This window comes from Cynara cardunculus, unplaced genomic scaffold (assembly GCF_001531365.2).
Source record: "Cynara cardunculus var. scolymus isolate 2C unplaced genomic scaffold, CcrdV1 Un_Scaffold_3995, whole genome shotgun sequence".
In the NCBI taxonomy this organism is placed as follows: domain Eukaryota; kingdom Viridiplantae; phylum Streptophyta; class Magnoliopsida; order Asterales; family Asteraceae; genus Cynara; species Cynara cardunculus.
The window spans coordinates 25,987-35,608 of NW_020201707.1; the positions used below are offsets into that span (position 1 = coordinate 25,987).

At 37.5% G+C, this 9,622-nt stretch overlaps 1 non-coding gene across 1 annotated transcript; it reads left to right on the forward strand.

Annotated features, from left to right (window-relative positions):
• The first annotated feature begins 3,841 nt into the window (after window positions 1-3,841).
• Window positions 3,842-3,948, forward strand: LOC112503858. The gene has a single exon (XR_003068097.1). It is a non-coding gene; the product is annotated as a small nucleolar RNA R71 (small nucleolar RNA).
• The last annotated feature ends 5,674 nt before the right edge of the window (window positions 3,949-9,622 follow it).

Here is a 9,622-nt window from a genome sequence, read left to right on the forward strand (position 1 = left end):
GATGCATTTTCTGATAACCTGATCTGCACAAATTTTAAACAAGAAAGGGTCATCCCATAAATATTTCTTTGAATCATAGATGAGCTTCTTTCTTTGATACTTATTAAATTCCTTGGGAATAATCCCACAAGCTAAATAATTAACAAGATCAGCAAACCAAGGCACTGTAGTATGATTAAGAACCAAAATTCTTTCATCTGGAAATACTTCACAGATGTCACTACTTTGTACTAGTTTGTCTTGTTTTTCCAATCTTGACAGATGGTCAGCCACTTGATTATCCACACATTTTCTATCAATGATCTCCAAATCAAACTCTTGCAGAAGCAAGACCCACCTTATTAACCTAGGCTTTGCATCTTTTTTAGAAATAAGGTACTTGATGGCAGCATGATAAATATGAACAATTACCTTGGTTCCCATCAAGTATGATCTGAATTTTTCAAATGCAAAGACCACAACTAATAATTCCTTTTCAGTAGTGGTGTAATTGATTTGAACATCATTAAGAGTTTTGCTTGCATAATAAACAAGATGAAAAATCTTTTCTCTCTTTTGACCTAACACTGCTCCAACTGCCCAGTCACTAGCATCACTCATTATTTCAAAGGGTTTGGACCAATCAGGTGTTATTAGCACAGGAGCAGTGACCAATGGTTCTTTTAAAATGTTGAAAGCTTTTCTACAATCTTCATTAAAATTGAAAACATGGTCATGCTGTAATAATAAACAAAGAGGTTTTGATATTTTTGAAAAATCTTTAATGAACCTCCTATAAAAACCTGCATGTTCTAAAAAACTTCTTATCCCTTTTACCTATAACTTTGCTTTATCAACTTCAATGCCTCTTTTGAAAATTAAATGCCCTAATAGTATGCCTTCTTTTACCATAAAGTGACACTTTTCCCAGTTCAAAACCAAATCTGTTTCTTCACATCTTTTAAGACTTTTTTCAAGGTTTTGCAAACATAAGTCATATGATGTCCCATAAACTGAAAAAGCATCCATGAAAATTTCCATGGAGTGTTCTAACATATCTGAGAAAATAGACATCATACACCTTTAGAAAGTGGCAGGGGCATTACAAAGTCCAAAAGGCATTCTTCTAAAAGCAAAGTTCCATATGGACATGTGAAAGTAGTTTTATCCTGATCATCCGGTGCTGTGGCAATCTGATTATAACCGGAGTAGCCATCTAAGAAACAATAAAACTCTTTTCCTGCTAGTCTATCTAACATTTGGTCTATGAAGGGTAATGGAAAATGGTCTTTTTGAGTGGCTTTATTRAGCCTTCTATAGTCCATACATATCCTCCAACCAGTTACTGTTCTAGTAGGTATAAGTTCATTCTTCTCATTTGGTACAACAGTGACTCCACCCTTTTTGGGTACACATTGCACAGGACTGACACAAGTACTACTAGCAATAGGATAAATTATGCCAGCATCAAGCCATTTTAAAATCTCCTTTTTGACAACCTCCTTCATGACAGGATTTAGCCTTCTTTGAGGCTCAATGGAGGTGAAACTTTTGTCTTCTAAAATAATTTTATGTTGACAAATGGTGGGATTTATTCCTTTGAGGTCAGCAATGGTCCATCCTATGGCCTTGGTATGAAGTTTCAACATGTCAACCAACTTTTTTTCTTGGTCAGCTTTTAATAATGATGAAATAATGACTGGCAACTTCCCTGAATCTCCTAAAAGGCATACTTCAAATGTGAGGGAAGTTGTTTTAACTCTAAATCTGGAACAACGTCTAAGGAAGGAACAAGAATCTTCCTATCCACAGTTTATAAAATTTCAAAAGCAACAGATTCTTGTGGTGTTTCTAGTTCCTCAAAATCTTCCTCTTCATCCCTATCAGTCTCAGATAAACCTAAGATTTCCCCCAAACTTTTCTCTTGACACCAGGTTTCTATCAGACTCAAAGTAGAACATTCTTCTCTTTCTTCCGGGTACCTAAGGGAATTAAAAACATTACAAGTCACTTGTTCGTCTTGGACTCTCATGGTTAATTCTCCCTTCTATACATCTATCAAGGTTCTGCTAGTAGCTAGGAAAGGTCTCCCTAAAATTATGGGAATGTCTTTGTCGGCTTCAAAGTCAATGATGATAAAATCAGCTGGGAAAATAAATTTATCAACCTGAACTAGGACATCCACAATTTTTCCTCTAGGATAGGCTATGGACTTATCAGCTAACTGAAGAGTTACAGTTGTAGGTCTAGCTTCACCTATGCCTAGGGTATTGAAGACAGATAAAGGCATAAGGTTTATACTAGCACCTAAGTCACATAGAGTTTTTCCTATCTCTTTTCCTCCAATTGAACAAGGGATTGTAAAACTTACAGGATATTTCATCTTAGGAGGGATTTTACTGGACAACAAAGCACTGCACCCTTCAGTCAGAGCTACAGTCTCATATTTAGTCAACTTTTTCTTTTTAGTCAAAATGTCTTTTAAAAACTTTGCATAACTTGGCATCTGCTCAATGGCTTCAACCAAGGGTATGTGTGCAACTGTTTAAAAACATTAAGAAACTTTTTAAATTGTAATTCTTCCTTTTGATTCCTTAATCTTTGGGGATAAGGAATATAAGGAGTGACTACAATAGGAGAAGTAGTCTTTTGAAGAGTTGGTTATGGAATGGGTTTCGAAACTGGTCTCATAATAGGTTCTGATTCAGTTCTATCACGGATTGTAGGACTGGTCTGGTCATTTATTGTGGGACTGTCACCAGATTGTGACACATTCACTACAACACTTTCTTTGGGAATCTGAGTTGTCTTGGGTTCATCAGGAAATAACAGTGGGAAATCTGATCTTTCTGGAATGGCCGTACTATCTATGGGTCTGACTACGGGTTGAGGCTCACTAGTACTCTCTGAATAGTTCGCATGAATGGTTGTCACAAAATATGGTACAGAGGTAACAGAATCTTGTTCTACACTTTTTTTTTTCAATCTCTGCTTTGGTTAGTTCTTTTGTTCTTTTTGGGTATTTTCTAAATAACTTTTTCCACTCCTTAAWGTAACAACCTTAACATGCTCCTTTCCTTCCCTTTGAGGTATCTCTGTATCACTATGTAGAGAACCTACTGGTCTTTTTCTTATATCCAAAGCCATTTATCCCATTTGAGTCTCGAGATTTTTAATTGAAGCTTGAGTTTGGGTTATAAAACCCTTCATCATTACTTCCAAAGAAGTAGATGATTCAGCTTGCTGTTTGGGATTGCTTTGGAAAGAAGACTGATGATTCTGAAAATTAGCATGTTGATTATTATGAGTGCCTTGATGCGCTTGCGAGTGAAAATTAAATTGGCCTTGTTGTTGAAAATTGGACTGTCCTTGAGGATTTTGCATTGGTGGATTAAAAGCTGGACTATGCCAAGAAAAATTTGGATGATTTCGCCATCCGGGATTATAAGTCTGCGAAAATGGTCCAGTCTTGTTGACAAAATTTACATGCACAGGATTTCCAGGACAATGCTCAAAAGAGTGACCTTCACCATAGTACACGCATTGCACTGATTGAACATTAGGATTAAAGGTATTAGTATCAAATTGCACTTGTGGGCTAGATGTTAGATTTAAAATTAGCTTAGTGATCTGAGATGTTAATGCTGAGACAGCATCTACCTCATTTATTCCAGCTGTTTTCTTCAGTGGCATTGCACGTGGGTCAAACCATTGTCCGTTATTGTTAGAAATCTTTTTAAGTATGTCAAAACCTTCATTGTAGATGCAAGCTATGAAAGCTCCGCCTGCAGTAGCATCAAGCATTTGTCTTGCAACGACATTTAAGCCATTATAAAATGTCTCTAGCTGTATATAGTACAGAATGTCATGGTGAGGGCATTTTCTCAACAGCTCTTTATACCTTTCTCATGCATCAGGAACTGCTTCATCATCCAGTTGTCTAAAAGTATAGATTTCATTCCTGGACTTAGCATTCCTCGTGGGTGGAAAATACTTTTTCAAAAACTTTTMTGCCATTTCATTCCATGTAGTCACAGAGTCTGGTTGCAAAGAATTGTACCATGCTCTTGCTCGATGCCTTACTGAAAATGGAAAAAGTTTTAGTCTCAGAGCATCGTCTAAAACATCAGGGATAAGAAAAGAGTCTGCGATTTCCATAAAAGAATGTAGATGAGAATGAGGATATTCAGAAGATAAACCAGCGTACTAGCCATTTGTATGAAGCATTTGAAACATCAATGGTTTAAGTGAAAAATGGGTGGCACCAATGGTAGACTTACATATTCCTGTGTGTAGTTGAGTTAAATTAGGAATAGCGTATGCCATAATGACACCATTTTTAGCATTTGCAAGACGAAAGATGTTTTGAGGCTCATCCTTATGTGGAATATTTGGTTCATTTCTAATTATACCTTCTCTGTCAATAATCACATTTTCAGCCATTCTTTCAGAGTTTAAAGCTCGAAGAGCTCTTTGCACTCTTCTTCGTTGTCTGAAAGTTTGTTCAATATCCGGATCAAATGGAAAAAATTCACAAAAGATGGTAGAAAAACTAACCTTTATAAACTTTACTTTAAAAAGAAAAACTTCAGCGTGCTATCCCCGGCAGCGGCGCCAAAAACTTGCTCATCGGTTTATTCAATCTTAGATTTCAACATAAAAATAGAACTCGGTGCAAGTATACACCTTGAACTACTGTCGTCTCGTAACAAGTAATAATGGTAAAGTAGCAAATATCGTTCCCACAGAGATAACGTGTAAAGTTATTTCAAAAGTCCAATGTATAAAAACGAGTTTCAGATGGCGAAACGAGGGATTTGATTTATCTATAATTGGGTGATTTGATTAACAACTAAGAAAATATAAATCTTAAAAAGTAGCACAAGGTGCAAAGGTTGATTAAGACACTAAACAAATGATTCAGCGAAAAGGTGACATAGCATTCCTGTCACAATTATCTAAAATCAATAAATGATTTTATATAACTGTCACAGTATCAACTATCGGGTCAGACGGCCTCCCAAGAGCACACATCGGTCAACGTGCTATCGATACAATCTCATTTATGTTAGACATCGTGAATCCTAGCATAACACAGTGTTACCATCCTACACCGTAGGAGTATAGCATTTGTCAGATACTAAAACTATTTATAGCCTTCTCCTATTACCTCAGGTTTTGAAAGTCAATACATTTTTATACACAAAATTAGTTGTCAATTAATTTTAATGTAATCCTCAAATGAAATATTAAGCACCTGAAACAAATAGTAGACTATAATGCTAATAAGACACCTTTGTACTTTCACATCGGCTTTGGTCTTAATTTCCCGTTACACCCCAAGCTAATGCGTTTATCCCATCATCCCTTGGTTTCTTCTCTCGAAGAATGTAAGGACTGAAAAATAAATAATTGTTACGGAAAAGTAAATTGGGAAAAGTAAATTATATAAATTAATTACAATAAATGAAAATACTGGAATTTAAAGTACTAGAAAGTAAATGATAGAAATATAAATGATTGAAAGTAAATTGCTGGAAATTAAATTACAAAAATGTAAATGACTGAAGGTAAATTGTAGTAAAGTAAAATGTAGAAAAGTCAAGACTGAAATGTAAAAGATTGAAATATAAAGACTGAAATGTAAACGACTGAAATTAAATTACTAATAACTAAATGTTATTAATTAAAATTAATCTATGACATGATGTAAAGTATTACTTGATGGGATGAAGATGTGACAAATGAAAACCTTGAAAAGAGAAGTTGACTTTGAAGAAACTTGCAAGACAAGTAACAAAACTTGCAACACAAGTTTTGTTACAAAGACCGAAAAGTTACTTGCGAAGTCTTAAGAACAGATTATTTAGTCTACGTAAATTAGTCGTGAGCCACAAAGGATGAAATCCAATGTAAAGAAACAGAGATCGACTAATTCGTAAATTGTAGCAAAAGTCAGAAAACGTATCGTAACTTAGAAATAAAAACAGGAATGAGATGAAGATTAAATACGAGCACTTGTATTAAACTTGAGAACGAAATCACACTTCACAAAAATTGGTTCTTGGTTGGAAGCAAGAAAACCGAAAGCATAAATATCGAAAGTAATAATCTAGAGAGTAAATGTTTATAACTCAAAAATTTGAGAATAAGCAAGTAAGAGGTGTAAAAACAAGTAAGAGATATATTTAAAACAAAGCCTTAAGCCTCTATTCATAGGCTAAGGAAGTTTGCACAATGGGAGCCACCTAATAGGACAAAAGGTGCTTCAAAAATGGGCTTTGACCAGACCCAAGGCCATTGACCCAACAACTTCAAGGGAGCAGCCCAAGAATTTTCGGCCCAGGCAAAAGGTGCAGCTCACGGACATGTGCTATAGGACTCTGCCACACATACTCCTACAGCACTGCTGCAGGATTTGGCCCAAAAATCATCAAAAACCTGCATAAACAGGGAATTAACATTAGATATGATATATTACCACAAATATATGAAGAAGACATAAAAAGACTCAATTAAGACAGTAATGGGCAAATAAAACAAGTGAAAATGGTTAAGAAAATGATGTAATAAGGTTAATAAATTAACACTTATCAAAAGGGTATGGGTTTGTCCTTTATGTGTGGAAGGACAAGACAAAACAATATTGCACAACAAGCTTCATTTGATCGCTAAATGCTGGAATAACCCTAAAGGTCTCTTCAGCATTCGATGAGGCTTGGGCAGCCTTCACACATATGTTGACCAGGTTGTAATTATTGAATGTCGCTTCAGATCACGAACGTGCTAGTCTCTAATCTTCAGTTTCAGTCTTCGACTTTCACTGAAGGTTCTTTGGTGTGAATTTTGTTTTCTTGAAGTATCACTATCACTGATGGATTTACATTACACATCTCAGCGATCACTGAACAGACTTAGTGATGATCGCTGGAACTGAAAGACAGAAACAATAATACTTCGTATAAAGTAAAAGGTATTATCATCAAATCATTGAGAGAGCGGATCAACAATCTCCCCCTATCTGATGATAACAAAGCAACATAAAGAAAGTTTCCTTATCAAATAGCAGTAAGAAAAAGTTACATATAAAGTACATGTCCCTTTTAACTGTTTTGGGATCTTTTTCAGTGAGTTAGTTTTTACTTAGTAAGTTTTCTTAAGTTACAAATTTAAGAAAAAGTATAAAAAGAGAAACTGAAACTGAAAGCATGTTCAATGACTTATAGATTGTTAGTGAATGTAAGAGAAACATTGGAACTCATAGACATGTGTCCCTATTACTCTTTTCAGGAATCTTTTTAAGTGATGCAAATGAAACACTTATATTATTTTCAAAAGGAAATATTACAAATTGTTCAGTACATGTCTTAGACTTACAATATATAAGATGAACACTGAAAGTCGACATAGAAACCAAAAGACATGCAGAGAATGGACAAATTACAAAAGAAGTAACTAATCTAAGTTCAAATTAATGTAGCCAGATACATTTTCTCCAAGATCCTTTTGACGTAGAAACTCCCTTCTGATATTGCGGTCCATCATCTCACCTCTGAAGTCATTATCTAGCTAGAACCTGAGGTATCCGAGATGTTCCACCGGGCATAGATGTAACTCAGACATTCTTTGGAATTTGACTTTGCCATCATAGTCAAGGAATATAAGTCCTAACTCAGGCTTCACATGCATAGTGTTGGGTATGTAAGGACCCTTGGCTGGCAGTGTTAAGTTCAACATGGAAATGCCTAGCTTCTTCGAAGCCTTCAGGACTTCATCTAAGGAGAACTTTGTTTCATGTTTGTTCCTCAGGGATGGTCCGTTATTAGGACTTGAAGGTCTTTTTCTTATTCCACCTTTCTTCAGAGTTGGCTTTTTAGGGATTGTGACATACCTGGACATCTTCTTGATCAGCTCGCTGATGATGTCTTCGAAAATCGGCTTATGTCGAGATTTTAAGCGCTGAATGGCTTGGCAGATTTCCAAAAATTCACTGTAGCCATACTTGCCTAGGTAGGAAGGGTACTCGGTGACCGCCTCAAGGTTATCCCTGGTGATGAGCATTAAGGTCAGCAACCCACCGTCTTTTATCCGTCCGCTAATGCTGACGTTTGAAATAGGATGAGGGATGATTCTCTTTTGAAGGCATTCTTCGCTCCAGGGTCTGTCACAATCGGCCAGCTTCAGGTTTTTTTCACGTTCAGCTTCTGCAATAGAGAGAAGCTTAGCTTGGGCTTGGACAACGTTCACAGCCTTTTTGAATTTCTTCCTTGGAAGAACTTTGGTGGCTAGACACTTGGCCAGCTTTAAGTTGTCCTTAATCTGTTTTCTTTTAAGTTCTAGTTCTTCCTCAACCTTGAGAGCCTCAAGTCTTTCAGCTTCGGTCAGGAAGTCAAACTCACCACAACTAGAGGTAGAAGAGGAATTTTTACTCTAGTTTGGTCGAGTGATTCCCTGAGCTGAGTCATCTGATGGTCGTTTGGAGCGCTAGGGGATGGGTTCTCAAGGACCCATTCCTCCAATCGAGTGCAGGTAGTAGTGGGGATGGAGAGTTGGTACATAGAAGTAATGGTGATTTGGCTTGAGGACTCGTAAGATAAGAGTTCAAGGGGTTTGAAAAGTACCTTGAAATTCCCTTATTCAGCAACACCTTTGCCTTTCGACATGGTGCTCTGGTTCTTTTCTTGAGTGGCCTCACTTTCCCTTTGCTCCCATTGAAATACGAAATCCTTGAGGGTGACACCTTTTATGGCACCAGCAGGTCTCTAGTACTGGATAGTGAAGTCGACTTCATCGTCATCTTCAACATTATCATCGTCCAGGTCATTGCCAGAGTCAGGAAGGTCAGGAGACTCCCCGTCTTCTTCATCATCCTCTTCATCATCTTCTTCCACATCACCAGCATCAGCTGCAGAGGTGATGGGAAGTTCATCGTTGTGAGCTTCAGCTTCAGCTCGGACGACATCAACATCCTCATCTATAGGAGCTTTACAAAAGTTGGGTTTTCATTAACAACCTCAACTTCAGCTTCAGCATCATTGGTTGTTGGAGCAGCAGGTTCAGGGGTGGCAACAACATTGGAGGGACCAGCGTCAGACCTTATCTCCCCCCTTTTGGCAATAGCTCTGGAGCAATATCCAGAGAGCTGGTCGACGTTCTGGATTTGGAGCACCATCATTTATTTTAGTCGCGTCAGCATGCTGGCTAGGTAATATTTGCCTCACGCACTTCATTCAGCTGGGCACGATGAATGAAGGTTCAGGCGCTGGCACAGGTTGATGGAGAGCAACCAAGATCTGCTACATCAGCTCCGTATTCTGGACAAGTTGGAAGTTTGCTTCATCGGCCTTGCTTGTTAAAGTAGCAATGGCCTCAACATTGTCTTGAACTGCCACTTGTAAGGTTGAGAGCTGGCCCTTGACCTTTGAACTTAAGCCCTGACGGCTGAGAGGTCAGCAACGCCTTCATCCTTTTGAGACATGTCTTTATGGACCTCATCCATCTTCATGAAGACCGTCTCGACAGTAGGGAGGAGCATCTTCACATCCTCAGCCATGTCATATGCTTCTTCCATGGTTGGTTCCTCAGAAGGACCTGGAAAAGAGTGAGAGTGAGCATAAGAAAGCTCGGGGTTAGTAGAAATGAA